Source organism: Haematobia irritans, chromosome 3, assembly GCF_050003625.1.
Source record: "Haematobia irritans isolate KBUSLIRL chromosome 3, ASM5000362v1, whole genome shotgun sequence".
Taxonomy (NCBI): Eukaryota; Metazoa; Arthropoda; class Insecta; order Diptera; family Muscidae; genus Haematobia; species Haematobia irritans.
The window spans coordinates 144,795,398-144,822,388 of record NC_134399.1 but is presented as its reverse complement, the minus strand read 5'-3'; the positions used below and the strand labels follow the sequence as shown (position 1 = coordinate 144,822,388).

The window sequence follows — 26,991 nt, the reverse complement described above, 5'->3', positions numbered from 1 at the left end:
ATATTTTAAAAATTTCGTTTCATTCATTCGAAGAAAACATTTTTTCATACAAATTTTGATCAAAACCGTCAAAATAAGATTTTCTAAATTATTTTTTTTTTGGGTTTTGTTAAATTTTTTCTTCAAATTTCGAAAAAAAATCGATCTAAACTGTATTTGGGATCCAAACTACTTTTTTGGAATCTCTTTTTTGCTGGGAAGCAGGAGGATCGATTATGCCGTCGAACATAACTTATCGTGTGGCCAATATCCGGTATAATTTCGACATGAGCACTGTCGTCCGGATAAACTTATAGTCTGGACGGCGCATTACAAACGGAATGGCAAACTCCCATCACCATTCTATGCTAATGGGTATAATACTAGTCTAACAATACTCAAAACTTTAGAAAATAAAACCTGAGAAGTTTCGCCAAAAGCGGAGTCATGTTAAACACATTATTGAATCCACTATATCGAGACCTTAGGTTAGGTATAGTGGTAGCTCGATATTTGGGAATATTCAGTCCATGGTGATACCACATTGGTGAACTTCTCTCTTATTACTGAAAGCTGCCCAATTCTGTGTTTAGCTCAATGTCGAGGGACCTCCTTTTATAGCCGAGTCAGAACGGCGCTCCACATTGCGGTGAAACCACTTAGAAAAGCTTCGTAATTAAGGTGGTTACTATGTTCGGTGTCCTGAAATCTGGAGGAACAAGAAACTGCGCATCAATTGAGTTAATTTATATGCTTTATATTTAACTGCTTTACATTGAAAATAGTAACCGCGAAAAGCGAACGTAGTACTGACCTTTACTCAGAAATATCACTAGTATTACTGAGAGGAGAAATTTTATGGTATTTGGTCGACCCTTTGTAACGCATGCTAACCAACCACGTGTAAGACTTCAAAATTCTATTTATAGCTACAATTCTCAACATTTGGAATATTATCTAATTTCAAATAAATACCCAAATTATGGAATTACACATCAAGAGATTGTGTTGGTGAGTTATTTTGTCTTCTCTTCGGCCTTAGTTCTTTGCCAAGCTATTTGGCGTGACCGAACTATAGGCACGACGACTCAAGTTCTGTTTATTATGTTGTTCTTTAAAAAATTAAACTTTTTTTCACCGAACGGTGTTAAGATTCAAATCTTTCAGAGCTCCTGCTTGACCCAACTCAGTGCTATACTATAATTATAATCATCTACAAAATTGCTAGATACTTTTCCAAATTGTCTAAAAATTCTTGGCCGATACACATACACTCCTTTTAGAATTCAAGATCAATAATGCAAGATTTCGAAAGTGAAGAGATAAGGTAAAGAATTTAATTTTTTTTTGTTTCATGAAATGTAAACAATTCCTCTGCATTATAAGTCATTCAACCATAAAATGAATATTTCTTATCAATGCACTAAGTTAATATCGTATCAAACAACAATGTTTTATCTAATGGAAGGTTCCTATTGTGTGTGTGCGTTCTAATGGAACATTTGTGTAAGTATCACCTTCTCTTTAATGGCAGTTTTAATAATGAATACTTCTATAGGTCATGTTCAATGGAAATGATTCATATTTTAATTATACACTGTATGGAAAGAGAGTAGATTGAAGTATGCGCATGGAAGGTGTTGTTGTTTAATTTCGAAATAATAAAAATAATATGGTCACGAGAGTTATATATTTGTCTATACTATATATTAGTTATATATTGTTCATGAACTAATTCTATTAGTATATTAATATAAATCATTTTATGGCTGAAAGGTCAATATCCCTGTCACCAAAGTATATTACGCTTTTTTACCCTACCATACCGTTGAATCAGATACTGAAAACGAATTTTGAAATAACGTGAAAATTAATGATTTGTATTAATAGACATTTGACCTTTAAAATTTTTCAATCACTCAAAAATAGGCTCGTGTCGATTGGTTGAAATCTCCAAATGATGAATCGGGGATTTACGCGAATAAGCCGGAATCTAGAAAGCAGTCGATTGTATGGCAGGCATGATAAATAGCATTCTTGAAATTGTACTGAATCAGCTTCAAAAAGTAGTTTTTTAAACCAAGAGGTACTTATTTCATTTTGGTAAGGACCATTTTAATTTTGCTTATGAAAGAGATCAACTAGGATAAAATGATTAGCATGTCCGCTTGGCATATAAATTGTCATGACCTAAAAGAGCTAAATTTGGAACGAATTATTTTTTGATTTGTTCTGAAATTGCAATTTCATTAAGGTTGGTACCAAAGTCTTTTCGATAGCTTGAAAACGACAATTAAATGGAACTATGGTCATTCAATATATGGTCGACTGTTTTGGTGATGATCTGGTTTAGCAATGTGTGACTTAGGATCTGTCTTATTCGTATTCAGGCCTATTTACCATTGTTATATTGTATATTTTCTCTATAGACAATCACCCACCTCAGGCTTTAGGTATTCAAAAATAAAATTTTCTATTTGATTTGAGAAAAATGTTCCAATTGTTTATAAGGATAAACGAATTTAGACAAGAGTTCACATTTTAATTAAAAAAAAAAGATTTGATTAAGTACCAAATGTGTCGCGGGAGTTCTACGGAACTTTTTATACTCAAACAGTGTCAAATAAAGTACAAAAGTGACAACTTTATCAACCTTGTTGTATGGGTGTTTCAAGATGAGCCAAATCCAAGAAAAGTTGATCGCGCACAGTAAAAAATATCACCAAAATATTTCCAATAAAAAGTGGATTGAAGTTGAAAATGTTTTCAATCAATAAATTAATTGTTACAATTTTTTTTTACACAAACTAAATAAATTATTTTATTACAAATACTTTGTTATTAACATCTAGAAGTTGCAATTTTGTGTTCTATTTTCCAGTAGTTCGGAACATGGTGTTCTTTTAATCCAGAAAAAATATATTCATAGAATATCGATATTGATTGTTCCTATCAGTCCAGTTTAAGTCCATCATTGGTATATACTGTGGTTCTAGAATTTCTATATAGACACATTGCCAATCTGAGTTGATCTTTTCTATCTGTACGTCTGGTTGTCTATTAATTGTTGGTAAGACAGAGATTGCAATATTTAGTAGAATTTGGATAACATTACAGATTGCAAAGCTTCCCAGAAAAAAATTGGAAGTTGTTCCACAAACATTTCTTTTAAAGCGCAGCCCGAAACCCCCCATCAAGTTTTGTCAATCTCAAACAATAAAATCATTTCTTGCACACCTATTTATAATCATAGACAACCTCCAGATTTCAATTCCAGGCAATTTGGACAACAACTACGGTTTTTACAAGTAAAATCGGGAGATCGGTCTATATGGGGTCTATACTAAAACATTGACCGAGACTCACCATTTTCGGCGCAACTCTTTATGTTCCTACAACACCTCTAGATTTCCAATTTCAGGCAAATTGGATAAAAACTACGGATTCTAGAAGACAAAGAAGTAAAATCGGCAGATCGGTCTATATGGGGGCTATACCAAAACATGGGCCGATACTCACCATTTTCGGCACTCCTCCTTATGGTCCTAAAATACCTATAAATTTCTAATTTCAGGCAAATTGTATATAAACTACGGATTCTATATACCCAAGATGTAAAATCGGGAGATCGGTCTATATGGGGGCTATACCAAAACATGGAACGATACGGACCATTTTCGGCACACCTTTTGATGGTCCTCAAGTACTTCTAGATTTTCAATTTCAGGCAAATGGGGCTATACCAAAATATGGACCGATACTCACAATTTTTGGCACACCTCTTTACGGTTCTAAAGTACCTCTCGATTTCCAATTTCAGGTAAATTGAATAAAAACTGCGGTTTCTATAAATTGGATAAAAACTACGATTCCTATAAGCCCAAGACCCCAAATCGGGAGGTCGGTTTATATGGGGACTATATTAAAACCTGGACCGATATAGCACATCTTCGAACTTGACCTGCCTGCAGACACACATATTGAATTTTTACACAAAAAAAAAATACTGATAAAAATAAAAAGTTAAATGAAAAAAAAAAATGTTTTTTATTTTTTTTTTTTAATTTCTTCATCGAAATGAGCTTCTAAGACACAACTTCTAAAGAAATGCAAAGGATCCAAAAATGGAGTACTTCCATCCTATGATAAGTCCATGCAAAATTCATTGGAGATGGTCCAAGTTTGCGGATCACAAATTGGGGACCCAAACTACTTTTTTGAAAGCTCTTTTTTTGCTGCAGTCACATTTATCGGTTATATCAAATGACTTTGTCAATAATCGCTTATTAGGACACATTCGTTTGAAATTCTGAGTTGATCTAAGCATGTCCGTCCGTCCGTCTGTTGAAATCACGCTAACTTCCGAACGAAACAAGCTATCGACTTAAAACTTGGCGAAAGTAGTTGTTAGTGATGTGGGTCGGATGGTATTGAAAATGGCCATATCGGACCACTTTTATGTATAGACCCTATATAAACCGACGCTCAGATTTGGCATGCGGAGTCTCTTGGAGAGGCAAATTCATCCGATCCGGTTGAAATTTGGTACATGGTGTTTTTATATGGTCTCCATGCAAAAATTGGTCCAAATCGGCCCATAATTATATATAGCCCCCATATAAACCGAGAGAAGCAAATTTTATCCGATCCGGCTGAAATTTGGTACGTGGTGCTAGTATATGGTTTTTATCAAACATGCAAAAATTGGTACACATCGGTCCATAATTATATATAGCTCCCATATGAACCTATCCCCAGATTTGGCTTGCGGAGCCTATAAGAGAAGCAAATTGGGAGCCACCGTGGTCCAATGGTTAGCATGCCCGCCTTGCATACACAAGGTCGTGGGTTCGATTCCTGCTACGACCGAACACCAAGAAATTTTTCAGCGGTGGATTATCCCACCTCAGTAATGCTGGTGACATTTCTGAGGGTTTCAAAGCTTCTCTAAGTGGTTTCACTGGAATGTGGAACGCCGTTCGGACTCGGCTATAAAAAGGAGGTCCCTTGTCATTGAGCTTAACATGGAATCGGGCAGCACTCAGTGATAAGAGAGAAGTTCACCACTGTGGTATCACAATGGACTGAATAGTCGGGCTGCCACATAACCTAACCTAAGAGAAGCAAATTTCATCCGATCCGGCTGAAATTTGGTACATGACATTAGTATATGTTATGGTCTCTAACAACTATGCAAAAATTGGTTCACATCGGTCCATAATTATAAATAGCCCCCATATAAACCGATCCCCAGATTTGACCTCCGGAGCCCCTTTGAAGAGCAAAATTCACCCGATCCGGTTGAAATTTGGTGCGTGGTTTTAGTATATGGTCTTTAACAACCATGCAAAAATTGGTCCACACCGGTCTTAATTATATATAACCCCCATTTAAACCGATCCCCAGATTTGACCTCCGGAGCTATTGGAGGAGCAAAATTCATCCGACCCGGTTGAAATTTGGCATATAGCCGCTAACAACCATGCGAATATTCGCCCATATCGGTATATAGCTATATATAGCCGAATCCCAAAAATAATCTACCAAAATTTAGTCAAAATTTTATTGCTATAGAAATTTTTTGTCAAAATTTTATTTCTATAGAAAATTTTGTCAAACTCAATTATTTACGTATTTAATCGGCTTTTTTTTTTTGGTTTAATATATACCCCTTATGGACTAACTTACAATTGAGAAGACGGTGTTAAGAAGTTTTAAGATACCTTGCCATCGCTCAGTGGTCGATCCCTTTGGCCAAAAATAAAAAATCAAAGTTAGAAATTTTTCAAAAAGTGTGCCATCACTGTTTCTTATGCAAACAAGGTTTTACAATATGTATTTGTTTTTGTTGAACTAAATGGTATTAACTATATTTTAAAATAAAAAAATGTATAAAAATTGTTTTAAATTTGTTATAAAATCAATTTTTGTCAGTCCCATTGTTTCGTGTTCGTTCGTTCTTATATGTAAAGTTTATGTAGAGTTTTAGTTGTGTTCCCCCTGAAGTCTCCAATGGGATTTTTTGTGGTTTATTAGTTAATATTTCAAGATGCCAAACTGATAAAAATCAGCTGCTTTCTTTTGCCCCCCTTTGTTTTATCTCCCTAATACCGAAGTGGTCTTGTTTCTTTATATCCAAATATGAATCTGTGTGTAGTATTTGTTAACACTAGTTTACACTGAAAATGTACATTTGATGGCTTTTCTTGTGTATTTTGATCTGCTGAATTTGAAAATGAAGGTTATAAAATTTTTTATGAAACCGTTTTTGAGATATCCCGTTATTTTTAGTTTTTCTGACTTTTTCGCTAAACAACTCATACCTCGAGCTAGAAATGTCCGATTATATCGTTGTTTGTACTTGAATGCAAGGTATTGATATATCAAACAAACGTGTATAATATGATCTATCATAAGTTAAGTGGTTCAAAATATATCGATGAAAATAGGTTGAATTTTCAAAACTATCTTGTTTTACAACTTCATGAAAATCGGATTAAAACTACTGCCCTTGGAGTAAAATCGTCAGATTGGTCTATACGTGGGCTATACCAACACATGGGCTGATTAACCTCATTTCCGTTACATCTATTTGTGATCTTAAAATAATTCTAGATTTTAAATTTAGGCAAATCGGATAGAAAGTACGTTTTCTAGAAGCCCAAAAATAAAATCGGAAGATCGGTATATATAGGGGCTATACCAACACATGAATCTATAACCATCATTTTCTTCACACCTATTTGTGGTCCTAAAATATCTCTAGATTTCCAATTTCCAATAGAAGCTCAAGAAGTAAAATTAAGAGATCGGTCTATATGGGGGCTATACCAAAACATGGACCGATAAACACCATTTTTAGCCCACCTACTTTTGGTCCTAATATACCTTTAGATTTCAATTTTCAGCCAAATCGGATAGAAAATACAGTTTCTAGAAGCCCAAGAAGTAAAATCGGGAGATCGGTCTATATGGGGGGCTATACCAAAACGTCATCAATCAATCCCATTTTATCATTAAATAGTCCTGACATACTTATAAAGCCGTGACCGAAGTTTCACGATGATACCTATACTGGAAGTATTTTTGGCCGCTAACTCCATATAGCACCGACCACTGTGCATCGGCAAGTTTTACCGCAACCCAAGTAATTCGATTGTGGATGACAGTCTTTAGTACAAGTTTCTATGCAATCAATGGTGGAGGGTACATAAGATTCGGCCTGGCCGAACTTACGGCCGTATATACTTGTTGACATTTAAAAAAATTTTTTTACCGTTAAAAGAAATTTTCGTTACAGAGAAAAGAAAACTTTTATTTCTGTGTAGTCGGCTCCGCTCCGCTCTTATTTGTTTTTTTTTTCTTTTTTGTGTATTTAATTTGGGCAATTTATATGATGCATCACACATATAATCCATAGCGTCTTGTTACTCATTAGCAGCACTTAACTTACTCTTTGTTTGATTTTGGGACAAAATGCTTCCTCCTCTTTTGTTGGTGGCGATTGTTTGCTTTTTTGCTTGATGGTTGGATAGGATTGAATTCGATTGAATGGTTGGTTGTTTTCGTTTTGTTTACACGACACGACCGTTTAAAATGTGCAATCTAAAAATAAACCGAAAAAAACAGAATTATTTAAATGTTTGTTTTATTTAAATTTAAATAGAAATTTGAAATCGGTATTATAAGGTAAACACTTCTTAGAAATGAATGGAAAATAAGAAAAAAGGAAAAACCTAGGCCAGATCTAGTTTAATCAACACTTACTTTCAAGTTTAATTGTCTTTCTATTTCACTTTAGTTTCAAATTTAATTAATCAAAAGCACTACAAAGCGATAATTATATATTAGAATGGTATATATGGTAGCTCAAAGTACTACGATTTTTTTCTATTTTTTGTTGTTATTGTTGGCTTTGAAGGTTCTTTGATTTGTGTTTTTTGTTTTTGTGGATCTTTGGCGCAGTAAACTTTTTCGTTTCGTTTTTTTGTTTTTTATTTCGCGTAAAACAAGTCTTCCGCGCAAAAATAATTGGAGCAAACACCAATCAGTCACTCAGTCTGTTTGTAACATAGGCTGGCTGGTTGGCAGGCAAATGGTTAGCAGTTAGACAGGCTTTTTCGTTGTTAAAGTTCTCTTCTACTACCACTGGAGTAACCGCACAACAACTAAACGTTCCAAAGAGCCACACGGGAATGAAGTGTTGTTGCAGCAAACACTGAGCAAACTGCCTGCACCACACAAAGAAAAAGATATCCACCATGCAATGCATGCATTCAGCCGACCAAACAACGGCGGCGACGACGACGACAACGGCGACGACTTCTACAACAAACAACTACGTCGCCAATAGCAGGCGGCATCATCAACCAGCCCCATGGTGTTTCCAAAAGGCTGGCGAAAATCGAATTTTCGTACACAAACGCGCATTCACTTTTGCAGAAAAAAAACTGCGAACCTCATATATGGAAGAAATCTAATATAGAAGAAAAACGCATGCATTGAGTATGACAAGTAGAGATGTCTTACATGAAATTGTGAAACTACCCAGCAATCGCGGGGTAAGTACACCCAGAGAAGGAATATGATCAAACCAAATATGTTTCAAGATAAAAATGATATTTTTGCACGATGAACATGGAGAAAATACCATGGTTTCGAGAAAATACCATGATTGCGGCAACCATGGTATTTTCTCGAAAATTATGCATGTTATTCAGGCAACCATGAATATTATTGCCGGGAAAACAACATTATTGCGACAAAAGTGAACATGGAACGTTCACCGTTCAAAAATAACGTTTTGCTATTGAAACATGTTTGGGGTGATCATATTCCTCATAGGACATGCCATTGCGAAGTAAATAAGATAATGCTCTTGGTAAGCAGTTTTTGTTGGGTATTTGCTATATAATGTCGAGATTGCACATCGGTTTGTGGAAAAGTCTGTTTTTTAAGAAATCGACTTCTTCAAATTACACAATAAAAGTCGATTTATGACTAATTATTTTTCGTATTTTGAAATTTGGAATAATCAATTTTTTAATTTTTGGAAATTCGATTTTTCACAATCTATAACATACAACGTCAAAAATTGTTTTTACCGCGTGAAGCCGAATTTTTGCGTGGATTGTAGAAACATTTAGGAGCTATAACTATTGGTGAATCGATTCTTTAATAGGGTGGTAAACCACTCAGGGAAATTAAATAGTGTACGATGACTTTTCCTTCGATGAAGACTGTAAAAAAATTGGTTTACCGAGTTTCAACATGAATCCGAATCTCAGCAAAAACTCTTGGAGGTAACTTACCAAAAAATCTTCGAGCTAACCTAATTCAAAAATTTGTTTTTATTTTATTCTTTAAAAGCAAAAAATGTCAAAAATAACATCATAGTTTAGATTTGTACGGATGGCACGAATTATGGTCTTCTAGGCGCGACACGCTGCACGATAGCGGTTTTGAGGTATTTTTCCCTATTCCCGGCGAAACGCCGCCATGAGATGATCGACACTTTGTTTTTTTTTTTTTGTCCCAACCTTGCTCTCCGAAATGTTCCAATTGATGGTCATTGTATGGTTGAAATGACGCAAGGAACCTCCTTTTAAATTCATTCTTGTTCGACGCGAGCTGAGAGCAATGGTGCTGAGTCCTATTGGGATGTGTATGGCCTGCGGCCGAAATGTTTGTCTACCAAGGCCTTTAATACTGTATTTTTAACATTTTTTCAATAAAATTCGACGTTTAATTTGACTCCACGTTCGATGAACCATCGGCAGCGCTTGAGTCCTTTGACTGACACAAAGGTGTACATTTTCAGCTGAACTTTTTTGGTAAGTAAACCTGATCATTTTGTTTCTTCACAAACTGCTCAATTTCGAATGGCTTTCCATCAGAGAAAATCAAATTCGGTAACTGGCCACTTTCGTGCAACGAAGCAACTGATTGGCTCTTTCCAATCTAACTTTTCATGGGTGGGATATCCACAACCATTCAAAATTGGCATCCCTATAGATAGAATGGCTTGTACTTCGTATTTGCTACTACAGCTGGTTGGCTATTTGAGTTGTAGTGGGTTTAGCAGCGTGAGTTTGTCGTCGTATATATTGCCACACCAGTCAGTGTTGGCGTTTTGTTTTCTTTGAGATTACTTTTTGTTTTTTTTTTCTGAAATAGACGACGACGACAACGACGATGGTGAGTGAGTGAATGCAATTGTGAAGAGATCATGACAACAACAACGACAACTAACAAACAGCTGTTGTACTGTGATGAAGTGGAGTGTCAATGGGGGTAGGAGAAAACTGGTAGTAGGCTAAGGGGGCAAAAGCTAAACCAACCAACGTTTGCCAGTGAGTGAGCTTAAAAGAATTGCATAGAAATAATTATGTGAAAAACGAAAGAGTGGTGATTGATGGTGAGTGAGATGTGAGAGGAAATACTAAGCTGTTGTTTTTGTAATGGGGGTGGCTGCTGTTCTATGGGATGTTCTCCAGTCATATCATACAATCGTTAGAATGTACTCAAAACTCAGTCGTCTTCCTCGTCAACAGCTGTTTTCTCATTAGCACGTTTTATTAGCCCCTACCAGGCAATTGATGAGCGTTTGCGTTTCAGCGCTTTGTTTGTCTCTACAGGAGGTTTTTGTAGGTTTCGAAAAGTTAATTACGAATTTATTGGATATGTTATTACAGAAAATTCAATTCTCCACTAAAAATTGCCTTGGCCTTAAATTACAGGGTGGATGATATATACTGCAACTTACTTCAGGTTGATATTATCACAGCTCGTTTGACAGATTTATTCCAGTAACATTTCATATTATTGGAATTCAGGCGTGATAATGTGATTGCTTTATATTTGCAAAATGGCTATTGTTAGAGCCTTCCTGCATATAAATGTGAATAAAACTTTTGTTATCCGTACCATAGCTCATTACAGTGATACTGGCAATGTGGCATCGCGTCCCAAAATGGTCAGTTACCGAATTAGAATTTCTCCGATAAGAAGCCATGACCAAACAAACTAATTGGGTTTACTTGCAAAAGAGGTCAGCTGAAAATTTACATTGGCACCCAGAACTCAAGCGTTGCACCTGGGGCATTTTAGAGAGTAAGGTTGACAAAGTGTCGATGATCTCAAGATGGGAATGGACTAAAATACCACAGAGCCACATTCGTGCAGCGTGTGATGGCTTTGTTGGCCGTTTGAAGGCTATAATTCGTGCCAAACAGTGTTACCATTGTGCCAATTTAGTGCCAAATTTGTCACTTCAAGCGGTGATACTTTTGTGTGACTAAATGTAATAGATTTTACTTTTGTGCGCCACTTCTTTGTCGTACTGTGCCACTTTTTAACAACATTAATTTATACCCTAATATCTTCTTCACATTTCGATCACAAATATCCTTAGGATTACAAATATATTTGGGTTCTTAAAAAATTAGCAAGTTCACGAACCGAATATTATATTTGTGAACAATTTTTCTTTTTGCACCATAATATTATCAGTACTTGTACCGCCTAAAAGTATGCATGGAAAATTTTCTACAGTAGATAAACCAGGTTAATCTTCATAATATTAACTTTCAAAGAATGATTTTCAACAATGTGAATGTTAGAATAGTTAAAATCTATATTGAAAAAAGTTATTTAACTAGGCTTTACACTGTTATAAATGCGTTTAATTGTTGTTTTTTTCTTTATGAAAAAGTGTGTCACTTTTTGTGCCCGTTAATTTAGGCTCACATAGACTGTGCCCTGAATGACCTCTTTTTTATAGCCGAGTCCGAAAGGCGTTTCACATTGCGGTGAAACTATGTAGAAAAGCTTTGAAGCACTATTGCACCACGGAGGCCCCAAATAACAGGTTGGCTGATAAGTCCCCGGTCTGCACATAGATGGCGTCGCTAGTATTAAATGCATATTATTTTTATATAGTACCAACCTTCAAATGATTCGTATCAAAAGTTGACGTCTGTAAGTCAATTAGATTGTGAGATAGGGCGTCTTTTGTGAAACAACTTTTGTTATTGTGAAAAAAATGGAAAAAAGGAATTTCGTGTTTTGATAAATACTGTTTTCTGAAGGGAAAAAATACGGTGGAAGCAAAAACTTGGCTTGATAATGAGTTTCCGGACTCTGCCCCAGGGAAATCAACAATAATTGATTGGTATGCAAAATTCAAGCGTGGTGAAATTAGGACGGTGAACGCAGCGGACACCCGAAAGAGGTGGTTACCGACGAAAACATCAAAAAAATCCACAAAATGATTTTGAATGACCGTAAAATGAAGTTGATCGAGATAGCAGAGGCCTTAAAGATATCAAAGGAACGTATTGGTCATATCATTCATCAATATTTGGATATGCGGAAGCTCTGTGCAAAATGGGTGCCGCGGAGCTCACATTTGACCAAAAACAACTACGTGTTGATGATTCTGAGCGATGTTTGCAGCTGTTAACTCGTAATACACCCGAGTTTTTCCGTCGATATGTGACAATGGATGAAACATGGCTCCATCACTACACTCCTGAGTCCAATCGACAGTCGGCTGAGTGGACAGCGACCGGTGAACCGTCTCCGAAGCGTGGAAAGACTCAAAAGTCCGCTGGCAAAGTAATGGCCTCTGTTTTTTGGGATGCGCATGGAATAATTTTTATCGATTATCTTGAGAAGGGAAAAACCATCAACAGTGACTATTATATGGCGTTATTGGAGCGTTTGAAGGTCGAAATCGCGGCAAAACGGCCCCATATGAAGAAGAAAAAAGTGTTGTTCCACCAAGACAACGCACCTTGCCACATGTCATTGAGAACGATGGCAAAAATTCATGAATTGGGCTTCCCCACCAATCGCATTTTCCAGATCTGGCCTCCAGCGACTTTTTCTTGTTCTCAGACCTCAAAAGGATGCTCGCAGGGAAAAAATTTGGCTGCAATGAAGAGTTGATCGCCGAAACTGAGGCTTAATTTGAGGCAAAACCTAAGGAGTACTACCAAAATGGTATCAAAAAATTGGAAGGTCGTTATAATCTTTGTATCGCTCTTGAAGGGAACTATGTTGAATAATAAAAACGAATTTTGCCAAAAAATATGTTTTTCTTTGATAGACCGGGGACTTATCAGCCAATCTGTTATGATATCTTCTCAGAAATTATGTATCTGATTTTGGCAAGTACGTTCTGTTTGATGAGAAAATAATATTTATGCGAGAAAAATGTTTCCGGTGAAAATGTGATTTCCCTTATACCAAAAAACAACAGAAAGGTGTTTCGCTAAATTTTCTTATACTCGTAAGAGTATTTTTACTTACAAAAAATGTACTTATATTGGTTGCTTACTGTATTTTGCTCAACTCATACGATTTATATGCAATTTTATGTTGAGAAATCAGTAATATTAAGTGTCATTTGTTTCATGAAGATCATTGAAAAATATTTCGTAAAAACATATTTTTCTTTGGTACATGTTAGGGTGTCTACATAGTTCGTTAGGTCTAATTTTAATATCACTTTTATTCGTCTCTCGTGTTCTTGATTTGTTTTTAATCATATTTTATTACGTTTAAAGTGTTGTTGATTTTCTGCTTTTATTTTTCTAGCCTCTCACCACCCTTACACTTGAACCGATAATGGTGTGGTGGTGAGCGAGGTAGTAAAGTAGAAGTGTGCTTTGTTTTCATTGCATGTTGTTCACAATTGTTTTTGTTGTTCTATTTATTCTCTATCAGTGAGCGGAGGTCTGTGTTGTTGCCAATTTATCAGTGGCATCTATAGAGCTATGTATTGCGATTTTATTCTTGTTTGTTATTTTCGCTGCTTGGCAAATACAATCAAAGACCAATAAAGTGTTTTGTTAATTATTTGACCACAACATTCGCAGCCACGACTAACTGTCCTTTTGTCCACACCCTAGATATGGACAAGAGACAATTACTTTGAAAACCGGCTGCACCCACACGTAAGAATGTAAATGGCTCTAGGCAATAGCCCTCTTTGATGACGAGCGCAAATACCGCGACCTCTACACTTCTCTTTAGATTGATGCACTCACTCACTACTTTGACTAAGAGTAGACAGACACTACCCAGCCATTTAGCCAGACAGACCGCCGCTTGTTTTTTTTTTTATTTAGCTGTGGCGTTTTGCTGCCACTCTTTTTGACAAAAGGCAAAACAATAACCTCCCTCAATGTGGAAATGTTTGAGGCGCGACACGCATACACTCTTTTGGTTGAAATGGCCATCGGTGAGTAATTTGCAGATTGCTAAGGGGGGCGATGGATAGATTCAATCAATTAAAGTGCTATTAGAGATGAAAATCTAAAACATGATGACTACTACAAAGATATGAACTATGGGAACTGTATACCGACAGTTCGTGTTGTTTACAAAGGGCTTAATGAGAATTTGAACAAGTCAAAACAAAAGCGTTGAGATGAAACCGTATGTACCCTACACCATGACTTTGAATTGTCTGCTATAGAAATTCACTTACACCCAGAGAAGAAATATGATTACATGAATTACATGAATCTGATTTCGCCAAATATCAAGAAAACAATAGAGGTATTTTTTACGACAAAAATTGTCCAAGTTATGAGGAACAAAAAACATAAGAATCATAATCCTTCTCTACGTGTGCACGAACGTGGCCCATTCCCGGCGATTATCGACACATTGGTTTTTATTAGTGCCAAACTTAAGTTAGATTAGATATAGTGGCTGCCCGATATTTTAGGTTGAATCCATTTTGTTCCAATTGTTAAGGATAAAGAAATTTGGACTAGCATTCACATTTTAATTTATGAATTTCGAAAATGTTGGAAAAAGGTAGCAAACATGGAGCGGGGGTTCTTCGTTGTTTTCTATACTCAAACTGTATAAAAAAAGTACAAAAGTGTCAACTTTTTCATCCCTGATTGGAAGGCACTATTGAATTATATATTCGTGAGATACCGACCATTTGAGGCGGTCAACATTTGCATGAAATAATCTAAAAATATTAATTTAAAGAGACCAATAGGAATCGATTCAAATAACGACTTCATGCATTTTTCTGAATGTTATGTTTTTTCTTAAAAAAACTACAAACTAAAAGAGCTAACAATAATTTCTGTTTTCAGAACTAAATAAAATTCATTTAAAATCATTAACCATTTTTTAGCTATCGATCAATATGTTAGAACATCGTCTTATTGGATTCGGAAAGTCGCTAATAAAGTTTTAATTTTAATATACTCACCTTTTCCTTTATGAATACAGCGATGATGATGCGAACAGACTTCTTTCTCTAATACTTGAGTGTTAGATACTGAATGTTTTCAATGTTATATTGCATAAAACTCAGAAAGAGATACTATGCAGAATAAAGCACTCTTCTTTCTCTGGATTTAAGAGGCCACAGATTGAATGATTCGTGGTCGAAGACTTCTTACGGTAACCACAAAACTTAAGGAATTTCGAAAAGTTATTGTCTCAGAGTGTATGCAAGTACTGCAAATATGAAATAAACAAACCATTCAAAAAACTGAATTTACCAAAGCAAGCAATAAACCAGAAAAACGTATTTGGTGTAATATGTCTTTGTTTTCAATACAAACCCAAATGTTTTCTTTTTGGTTTGATTTGGCAATTTCAATTCGCCCCACTTCCGTCTATTGATAATTCCTTCTTAGGTGATGACGATGGTGTAAACGATGAATGTAACGTTGGCGGCGACAGAGTGTTTGTTTTCGACTTCGTAGTTTTTTGTCTTCGATTTTCTTGACGAAATGCTGTTTCTGATGTGCAATCTATTTTCCTTGCTCTACTCTCTTGTTCCTTTTTTACAAGCAAACGCATAAAGTCGCACGCTCACACACACATACTCATTCTTATTCCCTCATACATATACTGCGCTTCGGCTATTCGCCTATATCTCGCACTGAGTTGGGGTGTTTGAAAAAAATATACAGATATTGAATTTCCTGAAACGTAGCAAAACAGAAAGACAACAAAGAGATTACACTTGTGAACATTATAGAATGGGAAAAAAATTAAAACGTTTTTTTTTATAATTACACTGATTAACAAAAGAAAGAGTTTAAAAGAGGTCAGTTTAAAAACATACGAGTTTTAAACTCTACAACGTACGACACACAATTTTCGCTAAAGTGAAAAAGTAAACTATGTTATGGGAAAAATGAACTATGAACTAAATTGTAATCAAAATTTTGAGAATAATTAAATTAAGGAAAATTGCCTGACTTTTTGGGATTTTAAGGTACCATTTACGAAATGCATCCTACTCGAAAAGCAAAAATGAACTAAAAATTAAATATAAATATAAATATAAACATAAACATAAATATAAATATAAATACAAATATAAATATAAATATAAATATAAATATTAATATAAATATAAATATAAATATAAATATAAATATAAATATAAATATAAATGTAAATATAAATATAAATATAAATATAAATGTAAATGTAAATATAAATATAAATATAAATATAAATATAAATATAAATATAAATATAAATATAAATATAAATATAAATATAAATATAAATATAAATATAAATATAAATATAAATATAAATATAAATATAAATATAAATATAAATATAAATATAAATATAAATATAAATATAAATATAAATATAAATATAAATATAAATATAAATATAAATATAAATATAAATATAAATATAAATATAAATATAAATATAAATATAAATATAAATATAAATATAAATATAAATATAAATATAAATATAAATATAAATATAAATATAAATATAAATATAAATATAAATATAAATATAAATATAAATATAAATATAAATATAAATATAAATATAAATATAAATATAAATATAAATATAAATATAAATATAAATATAAATATAAATATAAATATAAATATAAATATAAATATAAATATAAATATAAATATAAATATAAATATAAATATAAATATAAATATAAATATAAATATAAATATAAATATAAATATAAATATAAATATAAATATAAATATAAATATAAATATAAATATAAATATAAATATAAATATAAATATAAATATAAATATAAATATAAATATAAATATAAATATAAATATAAATATAAATGTATATATAAATTAAAATATAAAATATAATTAAGAACTTTGTAGTTCATTCTTACTTTTTTGTGAATTGTATAACAACTTCTTCTGTTTGTTAGCATTGAACTCGTTTGTATTTTATTGAAATTTTATTGAGCATACTGAGAATAAAGAAAAAATGGTAGAGAAAATTTCTTATAAAATTTTAAAAATAAGCTAAATAATAAATAATAAACTAAAAATTTTATTTCTATAGAAAATTTTGTCAAAATGTTATTCCTATAGTAAATGGTATCAACATTTTACTTCTATAGAAAATTTTGTCAAAATTTTATTTCTATAGAAAATTTTGTCAAAATTTTATTTCTATAGAAAATTTTGTCAAAATTTTATTTCTATAGAAAATTTTGTCAAAAATTTATTTCTATAGAAAATGTTGCTTAAACTTTATTTCTATAGAAAATGTTGATTAAACTTTATTTCTAAAACATTTTTATGCTATAGAAAAGTTTGTCAAAATTTTATTTCTATAGAATTTGTTTTAATTTTATTTCTAAAACATTTGGTGTTCGGCCGAAACTTGGATTGTAACCATGACCCCTTTGTATGCGGGCTAATAATTACACCACGATGAATCCCGCACAATGGTCATAAAAATCTCCGGATCTTTATCCGTATGACTCCGTTGGCACTAAAGTACTAATGTTGGTACTCTCAAGATTGCGTTTCGTGGGGAATGAACAAAATACTGAAACCGATTTCCGAAAGATGTAATTTGCCCTTGTGTAGTTATGTTAAAAATTATTCCCCAGCTTCATATTTCCTGTAGAATAGTGTTTTCTTTTTTAAATTATAATTATCATGTATGGTGAAAAAAAAATTGACCGAAAAGACAACAAAGACCAGGCCATGGGAGATTGTGTTCGGCTTTCAAACTGCAACTAGCAGATGGGATTTCTATATGTTGGTGTAGTATTGAACTCCCCCTATACATCGTCCATGCATGTGTAAGTAATTACACACACACATACACATGCAAAAAATAATGTTTATAATTGGATTTGCAATTTTTTGTGCTTTCATTTTATTTGAAGTATGGTCGTGGTGGTAGGTAGCTTACACGGTTTCACATTATCATCAATTGATTGCAGTGATTAAAAAGACGAAGCTGTACGAAAAAGAGCAGCAGCAGCAGATGCAACAGATTTTAAATACTTCATTATAATTGGAGGCAGCAGCAGCGTCCTACTTTAGGAGATTCATATAGAAAAAATTGCCAGCCAACGAAACAAAACAAAGACGACAACGCTTAACTGCCATACAAAACCGTAACAAAGGATTGTAAATAATAGCCTCCTCCATGAAATGCCATACAAGGATCTACAACAGCTGAAGCAAAAAAAAAATGAGTTTACAATTTCAGTAGATTTTTCATCATCACCTTTTTAATTGGAAAACAGGAAGAAGGAAGAATATATGCGACATAATAATAAAATCCACTTTACTATGGCGTCGTTTGTGGCAAGGTTAATCGATTAAAATGGATTTGTTTATTTCATAAAACGAAGAGGTATCATACGAGAATTACGACCGCAACTGTGATGCCATTCAAAATAGAAAATAACCTGTTGAACTATTAATCACACTGACAAAAGCATGTAGTGTTCCAAAGATTTGGTTTTTACACGAATGATATTGGTATTGATTCCCAGCCAAAGGAGTGGACAACAAATTTTAATTTATATTTTTTCAGTTTTTTTTTCTTCATGTGCAGTCAAAGGCCTTTAAAAATGTGTTAATGAAAACATAAATTGCCACATTCAGACTCGACTTCAAGTAGAAATAATCCTATGTTTTAAGTAACAATCGTTCTGGAGTAACGTATTGAAAAACATCTTCTATTTTTGACCGCTTATTTGCTTTGTAGTCAAGATGCAAAAAGACAACAAATGTCAAGCCAATTTTATTAATTTTGATGATTTTTTCAGAATTATTAAAGCCATGTAAAGATACTCATGTTTAACTCAAATCATTTATTTATTTATTTATTTACACGGCTAATAGGAGCCGGGACATTACAAAATATAACTTTTCAATTCAATTAAATATAATTCAATATTCCAAGAGGGCCGGAAGGGACCCTATAGGTCAGTAAAGACCACAGCGAGTCAGAAAGGACTCCCAAGCTAGTTATTCGATATGGGTTAGAAGGGACCTCGGTGAGTCAGTAAGGGCTCCGCGGTACTCAATAAGGTTCAACATATATAAGCAGATGGGTCAGAAGGGACCCCATTGAATCAGACAAAGTTTAAAAAGTGCCACCATGGACGGTAAGGGCGCGGAAAACAGGATTATAGAAACAGCAATTGGATGAACAGGATCAAAAATTTTGTATATTACAGCTGGAAATTTAGAAGGCAACACCCCTTGGATCAGAAAATATGTTGTTAAAATTAAGAATAATTTCCTTGATGGCAGGAATCGGATCGGTTAAAGAAATCAATGAATATCAATGAATGTCTGCAAAATTCAGTCTTTAAGAATACAAAGTTCGTAGTTATACGATTTGGAACATTGTAGCAAATTCTCAATGTCAAGTAGTGTGAATCAGTATCTCCATTAATAAGTTTAGTGAGAAACACAATACCGTACATAAACCGTCTACGTTCAAGAGATTGAAGATCAATTAACATAAGACGACTAGAATATGGAGACAAATCGTATAAATTATTCCAGCCAAGCCCACTCAAAACAAAAATAAGAAACTACTTCTGTACAGATTCAATACGATGAATAGAACAACGATAACTCGATGACCAGATAACACACGCATACTCTAATATCGGTCTAACCAGAGTCGTAAAGATACTCTTCGTAAGATAAGGATCAACAAATTCCTTAGACCATCTCTTAATGAAACCCAAAACACCAGTTGCCTTATTGACACATCCCTCAATATGATGACCAAAGTCAAGCCTGGAATCTAACAATAAACCTAAGTCATTCAATCTAAGCACATTCTCAAGCCTGTAATTCCCAACATAGTACTCAGTCTGTTCACAAACACTACGAGAAAAAGTCATCTTCTTACACTTCACAAGATTGTGTAACATACAATTAGAAGCACACCAATCTGCTAACTTGTCAATGTCCTCCTGAAGTAGTAAATAATCACTAGCATTATCAAATGAAAGAAACAGTTTAACATCATCTGCGTACATCAATATCCTCGATGATACAATAACAGACGGTAGATCGTTCAAACATAGGTTAAACAGAACCGGTCCTAGGTGGCTACCTTGGGAAACTCCAGATGTCACACGTATAAACATAGATAAACTATCTTTAAATGCAACTCTCTCGAGTTCTACCATGCAACTAGGAATCGATCCAGCGGAGAAGAATAGGTGGAAATCCCAAAACATCTAATTTGTACAATAGCAGCCTATGATTCACCATGTCGAACGCCTTGCTGAAATCCGTATAGATTACATCCAGTTGTCGTCTTTGAGAGAATGATTCTAACACATGACCAACAAATTCAAGTAAATTCGTCACAGTAGACTTACCTCTCATAAAACCATGCTGGCATCCTGATATAATATTAGAAAGGGAGCACGAAATTCTTCTAGTTACCAAAATCTCAAACAGTTTAGGTATAACACTTAACTTAGCAATACATCTGTAATTCCCAATGTCAGGCCTACTACCTTTCTTGAACAAGGGAATGACATAACTAATCTTCCATATGTCTGGGAAGCTACCATCCCTCAAAGATAAGTTAAACGGACGCGACAGAGGAATATATAAGAGATCCGCACATACCGACAAAACGACTTGACATTGAAAAGTATACCTTTTTTATGGCCAAGAAAACAACTTTATATCAGAGAAATGCGACTTCTATGCAACAAAAAAATGCACATTCGTATTTTAAGGACATGAAAGGCCATTTAAATTCATTGCTTGTGCCCCAATTTTGCACAACTTCCGGATCGAAAAAGAACATTTTCACTACTGTTTTGGACACGCATCTTTTGCTGGTAACTATATCGTACAGAAAGATTTTTCACTCAAAAAATAGAAGCTCCGTTCACGTACCCAATAATTTTTGATAATTATCACAAATTTGTACTAGTAATTCGTTGGTTTCCACCAAAAAGCCAGTGCCGGAAGGAGACTCCTTTTGTCAGTCAGATGAAAAAATTTCCGACCCTTCTTTTCATGTACATGTTCCGAAATTACAATTGGAATAAAAAAAACTGGATGCATTTATTGTTTTTAATGTTTTAGAAGATGAAATTCTGAACATGCAATACGAATGGCGTTCACATACTTTTCAGCAATTTTAAGCAGAGTAAACTACACTCTCACTATCTTGCTACATATTACTGGATACTTTTTATTAGAAAAGTTCGTGAACAGACCTATTTTATGGTTTTCGGCATGTTTTTTTAATTGAAATTCATAGTTGTAATTTTCTGTTTTTTATATGAAAAATATGTTTTATTTTAACATTATTGTAATTGTCGATTTAAAGAGCAAGTGCCGATTATGGCGATTATTTAAAAATAAAAATAGACAATTTTCTTGAAATATTTTTAGCAGTCCTACTGCTTTACTCTCCAAAATGTTCCAGGCGCAAAAGTCCAACAGATTGGGATCGAGAGATTTTGGTGGCCATTCTATCGCGTTCCAGCAAAAATAAAGACACTACACTATCACGCTTACACTGTAAAAAAAGCATGCCCGGTTCCAAAGATTTTGTCTTTACTTTAAAAAATTTGGTATTGATTCCGAGCCAAAGAAGCGGAGAATACAAGTAAGGATACTTTTAAGACACAAGTCTCTTTTAAATTTGGGGTTTGTGTACTTGCTTTTAGGAAGCAAATTTTAATTTATCGCTTCGTAAAAACGTCTTTAAAATAAGGTGTTGAAAAACATGTCCTATATTTGAACGATTTTTTACTTTGTAGTAAAGATGCAAAAAGATACCCATTTTTAAGCGAAATCACATAATTATAAGGACAATATGACTTCATTGAACAGTTTATCGACTTTTGGACAAGGAAAAAACTTAATATTAGAGAAATGCGTCTTCTATGCTAAGCAAAATTTGCATTGGTATTTTAAATACATGAAATCTTTGACCTCACGACAATATTTTTTTCAGTGTATATTCCATCTCAAATAACATTATTTCTGAATGCAATAGATCGAAATGATTTTGTATGTTTGTAAACAATAAAATGAACTGTCCCTGGAATAAATCTTTCTGCTGTCAGACGAATGGTTTGGAAATGAAAGCAACTTTTTCCGTCCGTGTATACATCATCTATAGATGACAAAGAAAGGTCTAGTAAATCTAAAAGATTTTAACAAAATGTCAAAATTGAAGACAATTTATATGACCTAAACGTTCAACAAATCCGGAATATTCAACATTTTTAGCTATCTCTGATCTAATTTCTTGCTTCATTATTTTCTCATGCCTATCATCAATGATGACAACACTTAAGGCCAAACAATTATTCCAAATAACCATAATAATGCACATATCAATGTTTTCCATAAATCCATTTAGCCATAACATGCTCTCTAAAAAAGCTCAAAAGTCATTAAATATTCATTGATGGCAATCACATAGATGGATGGATAATCGGACAATTGGATGGATGTATGAAACTCCGGGGTCGTTAGAATGGTCTGAGAGGGGGCCATCTCATTCTTATTTGAAATTCATACAATGTTTGAGTTAGACTTTTGATGATAATTGAAATTTTCAAACCCAACCCCAACCGATCCCAGGTTACAGAACAATGTTCGACGAAACATTAGTTCTCGACTCTGAATAGAGAACACAAAAAATGATGTTTGCTGCATTGCTAAACAGTTCAAAGTACAGAAATGGAGAACCCGATACTCACATTATGGCCAATTCACATGGGAGACGATAAAGGCAGGCTGTCTCAAAGCGTGAATACGCAGCAATTCATCGAATGCACTTCAAATTGTAATTTATGACATCGATAAAAGAATAAATGGGCAGACAGGAGATAGATAGGCAATGCCAAACGTCAATATTTGATCAATATATTGAGAGAACTATAAAAGCAATGAAGGTTAATTTGAATTTTAAAAAGAATGATAGAAAAAACTCAGCAATGTAGAACAAAGCAATTTGAATTGACCATGAGGGATCCCAGGTATGGTATGCAATATAGGATTTCGATGAAATTTTCTATAGAAAATTTCAATAAAATTTTGAGAAAATTTTCTGTAGAAATAAAATTTCGAGGAAATTTTCAAATGAAATAAAATTTTCAGGTAATTTTGTATAGAAATAAAATCCCAGCAAAAAAAAATGGATATTCTTCTAAACGCACAACTTTAAAAGTACTTTCAAAATTGTCCTACCGAAGAAGTTCTTTATTTCAACTACACGGACGAAAAAGATTGTTTTCCATATGTTTGGGTATAAAAATTATATGTTTGGGACTCAAATTTTTTAACACAATATTTTTCTAAATATTTCAAATAGGTTAAAAACAGAGAAAGAATTAATGAAGTGGTACAAATTATTAAAATTTTGTCGAAAAAAGTGCTAAATCCTTTCCAGAAAATTGCGAATTTTTGAAAAGTTTTGAGGTCGAACGTTTCAGACAAACGATAGAATGCATTAAAACTCATAAAAAAAAATTATAAAAATTATTTATTTTGCAAAATACCACTAAAATTTTTTAATACACATCCGAAACACTGAATTCGGATCACACCTTAAGTAGTGATGCAAATTCAACGGCTGTTAAAATGGTGGACATCCGTCCTATGACAAGCCCATGTTAAATTCATCGCTTCTGCGCCAATTTTACACAACTTCCGCATCCAAAAAGAACATTTGCAGTACTTTTTTGGCGACGCTTTTTTTGCTGGGCTGTTAAGGAAATTTCTTTAGAAACAAAATTTTGAGAAAATTTTCTATGGAAATAAAATTTCGTGGAAATTTTCCATAGAAATAAAATTTCGAGGAAATTTTCTATAGAAATAAAATATTGAGGAAATTTTCTATAGAAATTTGGACGAAATTTTCTATAGAAATAAAATGTACAGATAGAAATACAACTTCCGGGAAATTTTCTATAGGAATACAATTTTCGGGAAATTTTTTATACACATACAATTTTCTGGAAATGTTCTATATAAATAAAATTTCCAAGAAATTTTCTGTAGAAATAAAATTTCGAGAAAGGTTTCTACAGGAATAAAATTTCGACGAAATTTTCTATAGAAATAAAATGTATAGATACAAATACAACTTCCGGCAAATTTTCTGGAAATGTTCTATAGAAATAAAATTTCAAAGAAATTTTTTGTAGCAATAAAATTTCGAGGAAGATTTCTATAGGAATTTTGTAGAAATAAAATTTCGAGTAAATTTTCTATAGAAATAAAATTTCGAGGACATTTTATATAGAACTAAAATTTCCAGGAAATTCTCTATACGACTAAAATTTCCAAAACTTTCTCTATAGAACTAAAATTTCCAGGAAAGTTTCTACAGAATTAAATTTTGTAAGAAATTTTCTATGGAAATAAAATTTCAAGGGAATTTTCTAATGCAATAAAATGTTGAGGAAATTTCCTATACAAATAAAATTTTCTATAAAAATAAAATTTCTAGATAATTTTCTATAGAACTACAATTTTCAGAATTTCCTATTGAAATAAAATTTTCAGGAAATTTTCTATAAAAAATAAAATTTCCTGGAAATTTTCTATGGAAATACACTTTCAAAAATTTTCTATAGAAATAAAATTTCCAGAAAATTTTCTATAGAAATAAAATTTCTAAGAAAATTTCTTTAGAAATAAGATATAGAGATAGAAACTTCCGGAACTTCCGGAAAATTTTCTGTAGAAATAAATAAATAAATGCAATTCGAAATGCAATTTTGGGGTAATTTTCTATATAAAAATACAATTTTCAAGAAATTTTCTATAGAAATAACATTTCCAGGAAATTTTCTATAGAAATACAATTGCCAGAAAATTTTCTATAGAAATAAAATTTCCAGAAAATTTTCTATAGAACTAAAATGTTGAGGAAATTTTCAATAGAAATAATATTTCGAAGAAATTTTCTATAGAAATAAAATTTTCAGGAAATTTTCTATAGAAATACAATTTCCAGGAAATTTTCTTTAGAAATAAAACTTCCAGGGAATTTTCTATAGACATAAAATATCCAAAAAAATTTCTATAGAAATAAAATTTCCAAGAAATGTTCTATAGAAATAAAATTTCCAGGACATTTTCTATAAAAATAAAATTTCAAGGGAATTTTCTAAAGTAATAAAATTTTGATGAAATTTTCTGTAGAAATAAAATTTTGAGGAAATTTTCAATAGAAATAAAATTTCGAAGAATTTTTCTATAGAAATAAAATTTCCAGGAAATTTTCTATAGAAATAAAATTTCCAAGAATTTTTCTATAGAAATAAAATTTCCAGGAAATTTTCTATGGAAATAAACTTTCTAAGAAATTTTCTATAAAAATAAAATTTCAAGGGAATTTTCTAAAGTAATAAAATTTCGACGAAATTTTCTATCGAAATGCAATTTTGGGGTAATTTTCTATATAAAATACAATTTTCAAGAAATTTTCTATAGAAATAACATTTCCAGGAAATTTTCTATAGAAATAAAATTTCCAGAAAATTTTCTATAGAAATAAAATTTTTAGGAAATTTTCAATAGAAATAATATTTCAAAGAAATTTTCTATAGAAATAAAATTTTCAGGAAATTTTCTATAGAAATACAATTTCCAGGAAATTTTCTTTAGAAATAAAACTTCCAGGAAATTTTCTATAGAAATAAAATTTCCAGGAAATTTTCTATGGAAATAAACTTTCTAAGAAATTTTCTATAAAAATAAAATTTCAAGGGAATTTTCTAAAGAAATAAAATTTCGAAGAATTTTTCTATAGAAATAAAATTCCGAGGAAATTTTCTATACAAATAACATTTCGAAGAATTTTTCTACAGTAATAAAATTTCCAGGAAAATAAAATGAAAATAAAATAAAAATAAAATTTCGAAGAATTTTTCTATAGGAATAAAAATTCCAGGAAATTTTCTTTAGAAACAAAATTTGCAGGAAATGTTCTCTGGAATAAAAGATTCAAATCATTTTGCAATAGACGGGGTGTAACATTGCGAATTCTTCTCCATTTCTATGCATAAAATAACAATGTTAATATTCTTCAATTATCTGACAGACTATTATTATCTTGAACCTAAGAAAACTTTGCATGTTGTTCTTTATAACCAATAATATTTGCCAATGAAGTCCGATATGGAAGAGAAAACAAAATAAATACGCTATCATCTTCAGACAAATATGAAAATAAACCATCCAGTTGTGTAGCAGAACCTATCAATTGCAGAGCCCCCCACATAGGCTCATGAATAAGCAAACAAACATTGGAGTACCCCTTGTCTTCATCAAAACTGATGAAGTGCAATGGCTAGCCTATAAACGGTTGCATTATGGAGGGGACGACTAGCCCCCATGTATTATGGATATTGGTTTTGTAATTTCATGCCCTTGACGAAGCAATTGCCTCTGGTAAATATTTAAACCGCAAGAATAAAAGAAAAGTCAATTTATGATGATAAAAGCTACGACAGACGGACGATAAGCCATAAAAGAAGAAAACGCAAATAGCTCCAATCACAAAGAAAGAAAACCGCAGAGCGTTTCTCCACGGACTCCGTTTTTGAGGGCAATGCATAAATTGCTGTTTTCACAAATGTCAGATTGTAATGATGTTTCGCCAGCGGTCTAACTAACATACGGAGCAGCTATTATTTTTTTGTTTTTGTTTAACAAACAAAGATTATAT

The 26,991-nt window shown here is 32.7% G+C and overlaps 1 protein-coding gene across 1 annotated transcript in view; it reads right to left on the bottom strand.

The window, feature by feature from the left end:
* Nucleotides 1-26,991, bottom strand: part of Ypel (Yippee-like) — a 98,979-nt gene that overhangs the window by 7,941 nt on the left and 64,047 nt on the right. Inside the window, exons 2-4 of the mRNA XM_075302242.1 lie at nt 15,582-15,947; nt 15,224-15,474; nt 7,433-7,584 (exon numbers count right to left, since the gene is read on the bottom strand). The gene's annotated coding sequence lies outside the window, so the exon portion shown is untranslated. The remainder of the gene's footprint in view (nt 1-7,432; nt 7,585-15,223; nt 15,475-15,581; nt 15,948-26,991) is intronic.